Source organism: Cyprinodon tularosa, unplaced genomic scaffold (genome assembly GCF_016077235.1).
Source record: "Cyprinodon tularosa strain WSP-4 unplaced genomic scaffold, ASM1607723v1 ctg107, whole genome shotgun sequence".
NCBI lineage: Eukaryota > Metazoa > Chordata > Actinopteri > Cyprinodontiformes > Cyprinodontidae > Cyprinodon > Cyprinodon tularosa.
Window position 1 is genome coordinate 3,835,364 of NW_024037860.1, and position 14,077 is coordinate 3,849,440.

General features: G+C 40.3%; 1 protein-coding gene across 5 annotated transcripts in view; it reads left to right on the forward strand.

The window, feature by feature from the left end:
- Positions 1-370: 370 nt before the first annotated feature.
- Positions 371-14,077, forward strand: part of zhx2a (zinc fingers and homeoboxes 2a) — a 38,105-nt gene continuing 24,398 nt past the window's right edge. For 2 of the 5 annotated variants that reach the window (XM_038289509.1, XM_038289526.1), the window contains exon 1: positions 372-727. The gene's annotated coding sequence lies outside the window, so the exon portion shown is untranslated. Of the gene's footprint in view, positions 728-14,077 lie in introns of all 5 variants that reach the window. The other 3 variants (XM_038289500.1, XM_038289492.1, XM_038289518.1) reach the window with 2 other exon arrangements.

Genomic DNA, 14,077 nt, shown 5'->3' on the forward strand with positions numbered 1-14,077 from the left:
GCACAGCTCATTTATACTGGGGCACGTGCCCCAGTAAATGGGGTCTGGCGACGCCGATGCTTCACACCAAGCCTTTAGATTCAGTGTTTTTAACTTTGAAGAGCTGACTGCGGGCTTCCCCTGCTGCATGCTGGAAGAGCCCGCCTCCAGCTCAGAGAGGAGAGCACTGCAGCAGCTCTTCTTCTTCTTCTCTTCTATTATGGCGGATCACAAGCAACTTTAAGGTGCATACCGCCACCTACTGTACATGAGTGTGTAGCAGCGTTACCTGCAGCAGCTCTGCTGTGAGGGATGGGGCTGGTGGGCGTGGTCACAGACACGGGGGGCGGGGGGTGTAATATTCAATGAGCTCGGAGCAGAGGACATCATCAAGGGGCAATTTGACAGCAACAACCCGCAGTTCATTCATTTTCAGAGCAGCGGACATGTCTGGATGATACTTCAGGTTCCCTCCTGCTATCGGGAAGGAGAGTTTTCCACTTTTTCTTCGCCGGCGGCCAAACTTTTCAGCATGGAGCCGCTCTGGACGGACACCGGCGCTCCGGTACGACATGCAAATACGTCCTCTGACGTCGGCGATCATGTGGCTTTTGGCGTAGATCCTCCTTGTGATCGCCAATTTTTTTTTTTCCTTTCCCCGTCGCCTGTTGTCTCGTCAGAGCCAGTCGGCGTGTTTGCTGCTCCAGCATCGCAGTACCTGAACGTCGCGTCAACAAGCGGTGGGCAGGTAAGGAAAGCAGCTAAACTCTTCCTGCGCGTTTCTACCGACACTCCGGGGGGGCTCTGCCTCCCAAAACTCCCTCAAGATAAACCTAGGTGGAGTTGTTTGTTTTTAACGCCCCTCTATGGGCTTCGTGACGTCCCCACGCCCCCGTGTAAACACTTTAACTTGTCTCCCCGCGTGAACTTTGCGTGGCTCTGCCGTTAACACCTGCGTTCGGGGGAAGGGAGGGGGGCACAACACCGAAGTTAAGTGGACATTTTCACGCCCGGTGTGAGAGTTTCATCAGGATAGGCTGCGGCTGTGGAGGCAGCAGGCAGAGAGGAGAAACATCGTGTCTACTTTTCCTCCTCCCCCGTGTCGACATAACCAGCAAAACATGGCCGTCTCTGCCGACATGTTGTTACGTCGGTGACGAGAAGGGGGAAACGTTAGAGGGAGAGAGAGGGGGGGAGAGGATGTGTTTCTCAGCGCCCCCCCACTCTCACCTCTCCGGAAAGGACGGAGGAAGTCCACTCAGCAGCCAGTGCGGCTCCTCTCTGAGGTTTACCGCAACTTTTAGACTCCGAGCTTGTTTCTAGACTTTGATTTTTGGCTCTGAGATGTAGGCGGAACGTTGCCCATAGTGATGCCTCCTCCCCACCGACACACACAGCGCTGCTGCCCTCACTGCAGTCTGCCTTCAAACTATATTTTCCTTCCATTACTCAGTATTAGGTTATAAAATCAGTGCTCCCTGTATATAAGCTGGCTGAAGGGAAAAGTGTCCTTAATGTGACACATATCTGAGTCCTGCCTTCAGCAGGATTATGTGGGTGAGGTCACAGAGGTGACAGAAACAGCTACAACACCTGCTACACATCTGCAAGGATTTTCCATTACAGCTAGAACAGTTGGCTCACAGATTTGTCATCAGTCATTCCTTAATAAAGTTTTTTTTTTTCTTTGACACTATTTACTGGGTTTGGGAATTGATACGATTTTCACGATTCCAATTCCCTTATCGATTCTGGGAAACGGTTCGATTCCCTTATCGATTCTGTGAAACGGTTCGATTCCCTTATCGATTCTGTGAAACCTGGGACATTCTGTTTCTATCTGCCTCTGCGAAAACAGAAGGCAAGTGAACGGGAGCTGCCGGCCTGAGCCAGCCAACCCGTCTCATCACAGTCATCTAAATCTAATGGAGAAGGCATCCGTTTAATAAAAAAGCATTACTGTACAATTTTGGGAAATAAACGCTTCTTCCCCTGCTTTGAATAAATGAGCGTCACCTTTCTCTTGCAACTTCGTAGCATGTTTAATAGTCCCAGGTAGAGGTAAGACATTGGTTTATTTCCGGGAATGGCATATGATTTACTAGGAACCACATGAAGCACAGCCAGTGATATAGAACTAGCTACTTCCCACCAGAGTTGCCTTCCATGCTGGTCGTAACTTTAGCTTATGTCCGGAAGCATCAAAAACACGGCATTCGTTAAAATATATGCCATGTTGTGTGCGCAGGTGTTTCTGCATGTTGGATGGATTTCCTCCCGCGGATGTTATTGTCACTTTACATCTAAACTTTTGATCGGTTTACCCAATGGGATGCCATATTATTATTTTTTGTTTTTGTTTTGCTTTTCTAGACTTACGCCTGGTCACGTTGTACGCGATTACTAAATGACGGGTGTGCCCTAGGCTCTGGTGCTAACTGGAACCGTTAAGTGAATCATTAAGCGAGCTGCCAAACGGTGCCATGGAATTGGAACACATGGAACCTGTTCTGAAAAGGAACCGGTTTTCCATTCCCATCCCTACAATTTACTATTCATTAAACTTTTTTGGGTGTGTGGTGTTAATAGGGATCCTGTGTCGGTTTCAGATTAAATTTAACAGGGGGGCCGAGGCGGGAAATAAAATAACAATGGAAAATAAGTAGTACAGGGGTCTTTAACGTTTTCCAGGCCAAGGACCCCCAAACTGATGGCAAGATGGAATGGGGACCCCCTAATTATATATTGTATAAAACTGTTATATCAAACTGGTCCTATTGTCACTCTATTACAGATGGAGTCATTTAAAGAAAGTAATTTCGCCCTGGGATTATTAAACTATTTCTGTTTCTGGCTACGTTCACACTGCAGACTGAAGTGACCCAAATCCAATAAATTTTTTTTTGGCCCATATGCGACCTGGATCTGATCTTTTCATGACAGTCTGAACAACACAGATCCGACTTTTTTCCAATGCGACCCAGGCCACTTGGCTATGTGGTCCTGAATCCGATAAGAATCTGATCTTTTCTAATACGACCTGTGTCTGAAGAGCCAGGGCGCATTGATCCGACCTGAACGCCTTTACTACCCAACAAAGGTCACTATTCTGAGTCTTGCTATGAACAAGCAACAAGAAAAATGACAACGACGATGCGGAGAGTAGTATTTATGTTTAACCAACTTGAAAAGATTGTGTTTATATGGTTGGGAAAGATCACTTGATGCGCTCCAGCATTGCGATCCAGGTTTACACAGAGCTCGCTGGCCTGTGATGTCATTGCAGCCTCTACTGCGCATGCGGGACACTTGTGTTGTATGACTGCAGTTCGCGCAGGAGATCACATACAAGTCGCATATATTTGGAAATGTGAACGGCAACGCGAAAAAATTGGATTTCACTAAAAAATCAGAATTGAGCATCAAAGCCTACAGTGTGTTGAATTCATGTTAATGTTTATTTAAAGACATTTCAATTAGTGGAAAAAAATTGCAGGAGGGAATATTTAAAAAAATGTGATCAACCAAAACTTTTGCGAGCCCCATGCAGTACCTCTGTGGACCAACTAGAGTTCACGGACCCCCTGTTGAAGACCTCTGGTTCAGTATGTAAAGTGGGCGACAAAAACCAAAGTTGCAGATTCCTGATGCAACGGATGAAAGCTGTGATTTTTGTCTTGTTATGACTGAAGCTTAAAGTTGGCTGTAGTTTCCATTGTAATGGAGAAAATTGACATTTGTCCAACTGACAAATCTTTTTTGTTCTCGTCTGTCAGTGCATATATGATAAACTGTTTTAGTATTACACTGTGAACATTTATTTTAAAAAGTACAAAAATCCTTAAAGTCCTTGTAACAAACCTTAAATTAATTAGGTAAATAAGATGATCTGCCAGAGGACTGAGTATTTTTGCCTGTAAAATGAAACTACATGTTTTCATCTTGAAATAAAACAATTAAGCTTTTATTTTTTAGTATTTGAAACATTAATAATCTTAGTCTATGGGTAATTTTTCTTAACTGCCTCCTCAGATCAAGCGAATTTACATTTTTTTAAGAAAGAAATGACTTTTATTTAAATTTTTGTAGGATATGCTTTCATCACAAGGGCCAGGGCCAGTTCACAGGGGAGCTGGCCCATCCTTCCTGTTTTAACAAAGTGACAAAATATGTTTTTTGTTGCTTGTGTTTTTCGCTGTGACTTAGAAATGCTAATTTTGGCTATGACTCTGGGGAGAAAAATCTAAATTTGAATTATTCAAACATTAATGTCAGCATTTAAGCTGTGACAGTGAAGCCAGTGTATGCATCTAGCATGTACCAGCTTGTAAGAATATAAAAAGTCCTCATTGGATGAGAAAATTAAAAGGATGGAGATGTTAGAGATGATAGCTGCCGTCTCTAACTTTAAAGGAGCATCTAAAAGTGATGGTTAGGATGATTCATTGCACTAGATACTTTTAACTCTCTAAGCTTTCATGCAGTGCGTCGTGAGAAATCTGCTGCTCGTCTAATGGTTTTCCTCGCAGCTCTTGGATGACCTGATGTTCTTAATTTAAAATGTTTTTTTTTTTTTTTTTTTTTTCCAATCTTTGATAAACAGCCCCTCCCCTCCCTGTATTAGATGCAAAGTGATTTTGATCACAGCGCAGTTAACCCTCCTGTCAGGCCCGTTAGCAGCTGCTCCTTAGAGAATTAACTTGACTGTGCTCGATGAGGCTTGAACTCCTGTTCTTTTCAATTGTGAGGAGAAATTTGGCTCCTGTTTGTTCTTTGCGTGGCTTCTGCTTGTGATCATCAGAGATCATGTTATGTAATTCGGGCTGATAGCTCATGTTTTGTTTTTGTTTCGGTGCCAGAACTATCAAAGCATGTACCTGCTTTTTGATTAAAAATCACACAATCCCTTTTTAAACTGCTCCATGTCGTTGTTCTTACATGCGGTTTTAGTATGGTTTCACATATGAAATACAGATTTATGTCTTTTTGATTTGGGGTTTTATTTTCTGTATGGTTTGGTGATTTGATATTTTCATCGTACAGTCATTGGGTTGATGTACATCATGTTTTTTTTTTTTTTTTTGGCAAGCAGTATTAGAAATCTCTTGTCTTATTGTGATTTTTTATTTTTTTTTTGCTTATCCCACTCTACTCAACCTAGGTCTTTCTCAACACGTTGTGCTCTTTCAGAATATCAAAACATCCAGCTGTGAAGCTATCATCTCTATTTGTTCCTAACGGCGTTTATCCGTTTACCATAGTCAGATGGTAAACGGACTCTCTCTGTCACATTTGTTTAGATCAAACAGCTTCAAAAACGCGTGTCAGACTTGAGCAGCGGAAGGAAGAGAAAACACAGAGACTGTTCTGTTTAGGCATATTTATTGAGGCAGTCCAAAGGCAAGCTGTTAAATCAAAGAAGGAATTGCATTTGACGGCAGTAAATTAGAGGCCCGTGTTTCGCACAACTCCCGCAGTGATCAAAGCTACTTTGGTTTTACTATCTAAGACTTTTTGTGTCTTCTTGTGAGATTTGATCCATTTCAATTTGGTATTCATTTGTAGGAGAGATAACTATATGAGATGGTTGACAATTTCTATGCAGCGAAATGTTTCAGTGGAGTCGGGAAGTTTACCCACTGAACAAGTTGGAGATTGACAAGAATTAGTCCTTGTGTTTGATCGATATTTTATGTAAGTTTTAAAAGGTGAACACGACTCATTACCACAACTTTTCTGCTTTTTATTAGATTGTAAAATATTTTGCCAACAAACTTTTTTTTTTGTGTAACTCGTAGAGCTAGAACTAAAATCCATAGATTCTGATTATATGGCCCTTAATACAAGTTTAAATTAACCTGACAACAGCCAGATGCATGTCTCGCTCCGCCTAGCTCCACTCACATACATCTGGGAACCCGCCATAGGAATTGCCTTTACTGAAGGCTGGGCCTTATCAAAACTCCTTGCATATGATTGGATAAGCCACTTGTCTGTCATCTTTATTGACATGCTATTTCAACCACTCACACCGAAGCTAACCCGTGACGCTGTGAGAGGAGGAGCCATTTGGTAGATCAAGCTCTTGCCAAATCCAGTCGGGAGAAGGGCGAAAACATCGTTTCCACCAACAAAGGCCTTCAAAGCCGTTCTCTGATGTTCTTTTAATGAAACAATATCAGATAGATTGGACAACACAGAAGAAATAGCAGCATCAATGCTAACGCTTGCTTCCTCAATGCGAGCCGCCATTGTTGTTGGAATCTCACGGTCGCTTCTCCACTCCAGGACTCACCCGCCCTGCGTCCTGATTGGACAGACCATAAATTCGGTTGGGGAAATCACTTTCAATGAGCGGGTTCCCAGATGTATGTGAGTGGAGCTAGGCGGAGCGAAACATGCATCTGGCTGTTGTTAGATAAGAAGCAGGGGAATGTCTCACATTTTGGAAGAGAGCAGATGCTCTAAAACAGTTGGGGAAAAAATGGTTAAAAGCTTTGGCAAAATAAGGGAGCTAATGTTTTAAACTGAGCATGCCCAATTAATTGTATTTGAAATATAATTGAAATAAAAAAAAAGTTATTCAAGCCGCTGATGTCAATGATTTTTGCTCACATTAAGACACTTAACATTCCCACTGCAGCTCTTTAGGTAGCAGTAATATGCTTATAGTAGGTCTGCTGCCACACTGAAGAAAAGAGTTGCAGCTAATATTCAGATCCATGAACTGGAGCAAGATGTTTTGTCACAATGGACTCTGGAGGAGAAAATATTTAAGAGCCTCAAAACAATAAAATTAAACATGTTTGATAAGCTTTACGGTTGGTGAGGAAAAAAGTTGGAATAAAATCACAATGAGATTTTTGCGAAATGACACAACCTGGTTTTAACCTTTCCTTATTATCTTGGATTTGAAAAATCAAAACATTTTATTTAGGGTCATTAAAAATCATTAAAAGTCATTAAATTATAATTTTTTTAATGAAGGCCTTAATTGGCATTGAAATTCATTAAATGTGTTCATAGTGGCATTTATAAATGCTTAATTAAAAAAAAAAAAAAATATATATATATATATATATATATATATATACACATTTATACCTCAAACAATGACAAATATATTATAGCAAATATAAGTTGTTCCGTTTGTTTCCGCAGAACAGCTTCCAGTCGATCGTAAAGCCGTGTGTTCGGAGAAGGAGCTCAAGGTGAAAAAGCTAGAGAATAGGAAAGTGTAAATTTCAAGAAAAGTGGCTGAAAACAGGAAAAATTCTGGATATGGCTGCAGCCTGTCAATGGTAAAGATGATGAAGGATATATATAAAAACATGAGTACTTGTTGGTGGCATTAAAATTATTTCTAAGAGCATTAAAGGAGCATTCAATTGGAGTTTCTCGTTCCTGTATAAACCCCGTTATTTGAAAGTTATCCTACAGACTCACTATTACAGGTGCTGGTCATAAAATTAGAATATCATGAAAAAGTAGATTGATTTCAGTAATTCCATTTAAAAAGTGAAACTTGTATATTATATTCATACATTACATACAAACTCATATATTTCAGATGTTTATTTTGTTTAATTTTGATGATTACAAATGACAACAAATGAAAATCTCAAATTCATCATATCAGAAAATTAGAATATTACTGAAGACCAATAAAAACAAAGGATTTATAGAAATGTTGGCCAACTGAAAAGTATGAACATGAAAAGTATGAGCATGTACAGCACTCAGTATTTAGTTGGGCCTCCTTTGGCGTGTATTACTGCAGCAATGCGGCGTGGCATGGAGTCGATCAGTCTGTGGCACTGCTCAGGTGTTATGATAGCCCAGGTTGCTCTAATAGTGGCTTTTAGCTCTTCTGAATTGTTGGGTCTGGTGTATTGCATCTTCTTCTTCACAATACCCCATAGATTTTCTATGGGGTTAAGCTCAGGAGAGTTTGCTGGCCAATTAAGAACAGGGATACCATGGTCCTTCAACCAGGTACTGGTAGCTTTGGCACTGTGTGCAGGTGCCAAGTCCTGTTGGAAAATGAAATGTGCATCTCCAAAAAGTTGGTCAGCTGCAGGAAGCATGAAGTGCTCTAAAACTTCCTGGTATGTGGCTGCGTTGACCCTGGACCTCAGAAAACACAATGGACCAACACCAGCAGATGACATGGCACCCCAAACCATCACTGACTGTGGAAACTTTACACTGGACTTCAAGCAACGTGGATGAAGTGCCTCTCTTCTTTTCCTCCAGACTCTGGGACCTTGATTTCCAAAGGAAATGCAAAATTTACTTTCATCAGAGAACATGACTTTGGACCACTCACCAGCAGTCCAGTCCTGTTTCTCTTTAGACGCTTCTGACGCTGTCTGTGGTTCAAGAGTGGCTTGACACAAGGAATGCGACAGCAGAAACCCATGTCTTTCATACGTCTGTGTGTGGTGGTTCTTGAAGCACTCACTCCAGCTGCAGTCCACTCTTTGTGAATCTCCCCCACATTTTTGAATGGGTTTTGTTTCACAATCCTCTCCAGGGTGCGGTTATCTCTCTTGCTTGTACACTTTTTTCGACCACATCTTTTCCTTCCCTTCGCCTCTCTATTAATGTGCTTGGACACTGAGCTCTGTGAACAGCCAGCCTCTTTAGCGATGACCTTTTGTGTCTTGCCCTCCTTGTGCAAGGTGTCGATGGTCGTCTTTTGGACAACTGTCAAGTCAGCAGTCTTCCCCATGATTGTGTAGCCTATAGAACTAGACTGAAAGACCATTTAAAGGCTTTTGCAGGTGGTTTGAGTTAATTAGCTGATTAGAGTGTGGTACCAGGGGCCATCAATTTTGAACCTTTTCACAATATTCTAATTTTCTGATATGATGAATTTGAGATTTTCATTTGTTGTCATTTGTAATCATCAAAATTAAACAAAATAAACATCTGAAATATATGAGTTTGTATGTAATGTATGAATATAATATACAAGTTTCACTTTTTAAATGGAATTACTGAAATCAATCTACTTTTTCATGATATTCTAATTTTATGACCAGCACCTGTATCTGAGGCAGATTGATGCAGTGTAACTTTACAAGCTTGTTAGCTCCCACTGTTCTTGATTTTTTTTTATTTACTTGGTGATAATTACTATTCTGTTTATCATTGTCAGATGTTCAGCATGAAATTGCTGAAATGATATTGCTTGTTTTTAACATTCCAAATGTTGGGTATGGAAGAGCGCAGATAACATGCAGCTCAAACACCAGATGCATTCAGTTCAGAATCTATGGGCTCTATCCACTACTTCTTAAACTTAAGGCAGCTTTTTTGTTTCTTGTTTCTGTATTAGATGAATTGATTAATCCAGGTGTGTCTGGCCATGCTTACTGAGGCCAGACACATCTGGATTAATCAATTCATCCAGGACAAAAAGTCAGGAAACAAAAGAGCTGCCTAAAATATAGAGCACATTGCTACCTTCTATTCTGTTCTGTTTTTGTTAATGGCGTGGTGAGTATTTAACCAAACATGTTGGCCAGCCAATCGATCAGCCTCGGCTTTCTTCATTTTGGTGAATACTTGGATGTTAAACCAATCCGTTCCACAGATTTTTCTTTTATCTACCTCTAAAAAATCTGCAGTTCAGTCACTGTCAGTGCTCTAAACTTTGATTTATATTTGAGAGCAGTTATTTCACAAGTTTGTATTGTTTCATGACTCGTAATTAATGTCTTTCTATAGGATAAGATTGAAATAATGAAGGTTTCTTGTTAACATATAGAAACTGACGGTGTCAGTTATAAAATAAAATCTATATGAATCAATATGGAATGGGTGATTGGCCAGAAACCTGCAATCAGTCCACCCCTACTTTAACCTATATACCTTCATCAGCATGCCTGCAGCAAGCTTTTCATGTAACTGACAGCAGTGATGCTGTAAAGTGTGATCATTTCCCATCAAGTTATTTTGTTTTACTGGTTGAAGTATTTTTAAACATAGTGTGAGAATGAAAGAAGAAATCCCTCCAGAGAACAAACGCAGCAAGGTTTGTACGTTTGTTTTTAACTGCAAGGGACAGAAAAGGATAATATAACTAAACTAGTTTTAGTGAATTATAGTTCCTTTACCTTCAAGAATTATTAACAAGACAAAGGTTATCTAAGAGATTTTAGTTGCATTTTATGTGATTATTTTAGTTATTATTGTGACACGTAAATGTTATTTTGGATGCATAGGAGAGAAGTTGATGTCGGCATGAATGTTATGTACAATGTTTGGAGGGGTAGCCAGCGTTTATACCTGAGACATATTTCTTCTAATCTGACAGCAAAACTCACCAAGATGTTGCTCTACCTGTTTTGAAGCCCTTTTTTTCTGCCTAAATGTTGGTAGTTTTACATGGGAATTATCTATAACATTCACTTCTGCCTTTTAAATCCTCTAAACATTTTCCAGAAAGCTTTAATTCAGATGTTGTTCTGGATAGATTATGAGAGTTTTTAGGTCCAATACTTGTTGGTATTTTCTTCACCGGTGAGTGTTTGCACCATTTATGGGTAACATCTGCCTGTGCGCTTTGCCGGAGACCCAAAGTCTTAGAAATATATATATTTTTTTTACCATCTCAGAATTGCTAGATATCAGATCTTTTTCATCAGTTCTTGAAGTTTCTTTGAGTTGCAGTTGTATTTGTTAACTTTATTAAATCTACAATCAGGGGTTGACGTTAAGGATTTTTCGGGCAAGTGACTTTCACATTTCATTTGCCCAGAAACAATTTTTACTTGCCCAGTATAATGTTTGATAAATATAGTTCCTAATATTCATTTTTGTTTATATATCAATGAAACATGTTTGTTTTTTAAATGTTTTTTTTGTAATTCAGTAAGTTTCCAGGTTCCTGGTGTGTTTATGCATGCGTCAGATAATGAACTCAAGCCTACATTACTGTGTTAACATGCTTTTCAATCCTTCCTGCACATTCTTTTCAAACTAATCTTTGTTTTAAACTGTTGTGTGCTTGGAAAAATATAAATTGTAACGTTAAAAAGCCAAAAAAAACATGACAGTTTAAAAACTTACACTACTACTCACCAATTTAACATGTTTAGCTCTATAACATTTAAATGCACCACTCCAATGTCTAAGAGAAGAATTTAATGACAATTTTTTAATGTATGACCTGTATCACTGTACAGAAGACTGCCATATGATAGAAATATTTACACTGTGCACATAGTTATTATTATTATTTTCCTAATCCCTGACTGATCATTTTTAATCTAGCGTGTATTATAGTATAGATTCAATTCATCATCCAGCTGCTGCTCTGTAGAATTCTCTCCCCAAGGAGAGAAAAATCACGCCATCTAGCAGAAAATCACGCATCTTTTTCAAATCACGTGAGAATGTGTACAAAACAACAAAGATGGCGCAGACAACGCTTGTGGGTCGTTTTCAGTGAATGGCGGTGATTTTAAAGTAATTTTGAGAGATAAATAATTTTTTTTTGCAATCATTACACTTGCCCAGCGGGCAAATGCAATGAAATTTGTACTCTACCGACAATAAAAACGACTTGCCCCGGGTGATCGGGCGATAGTTAACATCGACCCTGACAATATATTCCTATTTCAAGTTATCAGATTGGTTCTAATTGAGCGATTTCTGGATTGTAGTTTGGGTTACAGAGTTGTGTGTTTAACTTTATACTGTTAGTATATCCAACTCTAAAGGGCTGGTTATACTCCCGCTGCAGTGTGTCACAGTGAGCTTGTCGCCGATGTTTTTGCCCAATATTGAAGTGTAGTGTGCGCTATGTTATTCCACGCCACAACGCAAGAGAGACCATCACCAACTAGCTGTGGGTCTATATACGGCCGAGGCAGTGAGGAAGGGGGGGTGTGGGGGGTTGGCAGCGGCGAAAAAGAGCAGGGATCCAGGTGGAAAAGGGTCCCAGCGTTCTTGCGCTCCTCCCTCTTCTAGCCGGTCCACAAGTTGTTTTCCACAATGGCGTCATACAAACAAAACAAGCCGGTAAGGTATCAAACAGGAAATAAAGATAGTGTACAGCAGATGTAGATTTGACCAATCAGAGGCCTCCAGTCTGCTGCACTGTCTACGGTCACCTAAAATTTTGGAGAGGTGCAGCTGAGTGTCTGCGGAAGGGGCGGGGGCATAACTGCGTTGACTGGGACACCAACGCAGACGACCTGGTTTCTGAGTATAAATCATCCTGCATTGATAGTTATAACCACTATGAACCTGCTTTCTATATTTTGATAATGACGGAAAGTATAATAGGTCTAATCTTTTCCGGTTTGAAAAATAGAAATTTGAAATATTGTTTGCTTGTATAATCTGCTGTCTAACTAATGGTGGGTGTTCGGCGTATTTTCTTGTTTTGCATAGCGATTAGCACCATCCATTGTCATCCATCCATCCACACATTAGATTTCCACTTCTCATCCTGAGCTGTATAATGGCCGCCCCTTCTCTCCGTGGAGCGCTGGAGTGAGTCATTCTGGGTTTGGAGGATGGAGGCTGTTGTCATCACAGGCTGTCGTGCTCAGCCAGACCTCCTGATGAAATCACTACCATCTAACGCAGAGCTCTGTTCCTGTGTTTTTGGTTCAGGTCCTTCCTCTCTGCCAGCTCCTCAGACATGTTAGGTGACTAAGGCAACCACAGAAATGAGCTCATCACCTGTAGGTGGAGCTGGGAGTAATCAGAGTGGGTCAAATGGTGGAGGAGGTGGGATGTTTGAGAGTTAGATAAACGGGAATAAGACAATGAAATTGCTCTTCATAAAGGTGATTAAAAGTAAGTTACACTTTAAATCCCCCTTTAGCCTTTAATAAGCAGCTCTTCATGTTGGTGTCAGTTTTCAGTGTAAATGGCTTTGATATGCTGGTTGAAAAGTTGGATTCCTGGTATTATTCCATCAGAACAATTCCAGGTAACACATTTAAAAGGTCACAGCCAGTTATGTGTCCATGAACATAGTCCTAATCTAACTAGAGGCACCAGCTCTTCCCTCTCGTATGGCTCAAGACGCATCATAAAAGTTGCCCTGCTTCTCTGCTGCCTAACGTGTTAAAAAAACTCAAACTGAGCTGAGGGCGACACTAAGTGAGCCAGAGAGGGACAAAGAAGGACACCAGAGTAGGAATGCATGAAGGAGAGACGACTGAGTACAGAGACTCTATGAAATTGCTTGTTATAACCCAGGTTGTTGATCGTTAAACATCTTTAAAATCCTAACAATTTCAATGTTGAGTTGGGATATAAGTGTGTAAAGGAGGGTTTCACAGTGATTGGCTTCTGCATGTGTAAGCATGCTTTAAACGTCCCACTCTACATGAACCATCAGCCTTTTTTTCATCATGTTCACTGCAGTGTTGAAGTTCTGCTAGCGCCTTTGCAACCTCTGCACTGAGCCAGCAGAGAAATGCATTCACTCATCCTCATTTGGCGTATACATGACATCACTAAAGCTTAGGGTTTACTTTCTACAGTTGGTCACTTTGATTTGTTTTCTTTGCTATTTATTTGATGACGCAACACACAGTTCATGACTGAGAAGTGGAAAGAAAGTGATGCAAATATTTAAATATTTGTCATATTTTTACTCAACCTACCTTTAATTTGATTCGAAAAACTAACAATTAAAAAAAGCTACAAATTATCTTAAGTAGTACGGTAACCCAATTGTTAAAGGATAAGTCCACTCATCGATAAAGGTTATGAGACCAAAATGCACCTTTTTGGTTTGCATACAAAACAGTGTGACAAAAAACTAATAGGCCACTCCGACTTCATTTAAACATGGTGCTTCAACCATGGTATAAAATGCTTTCTGTAAAAGGTGACAAAAGTGAGGCTAAAGTTTGTAAAATTTGTAAGGGGAGCCTTTTTTGGAAGCTGTAGATTTTAAGACTGGGGTGGTGGTTCACAGTCCTGCAAGACAACAAAGCCTAAACGTACAAACAAGGCCAGAGTTTGGTTGGTGCTAAGCTTATATATGTTGGAATGTCCCTATATTAATAATAATAACCGTAATGCAAGCAAAGATGCCCTCAACTGTTCACATGATCTCAAT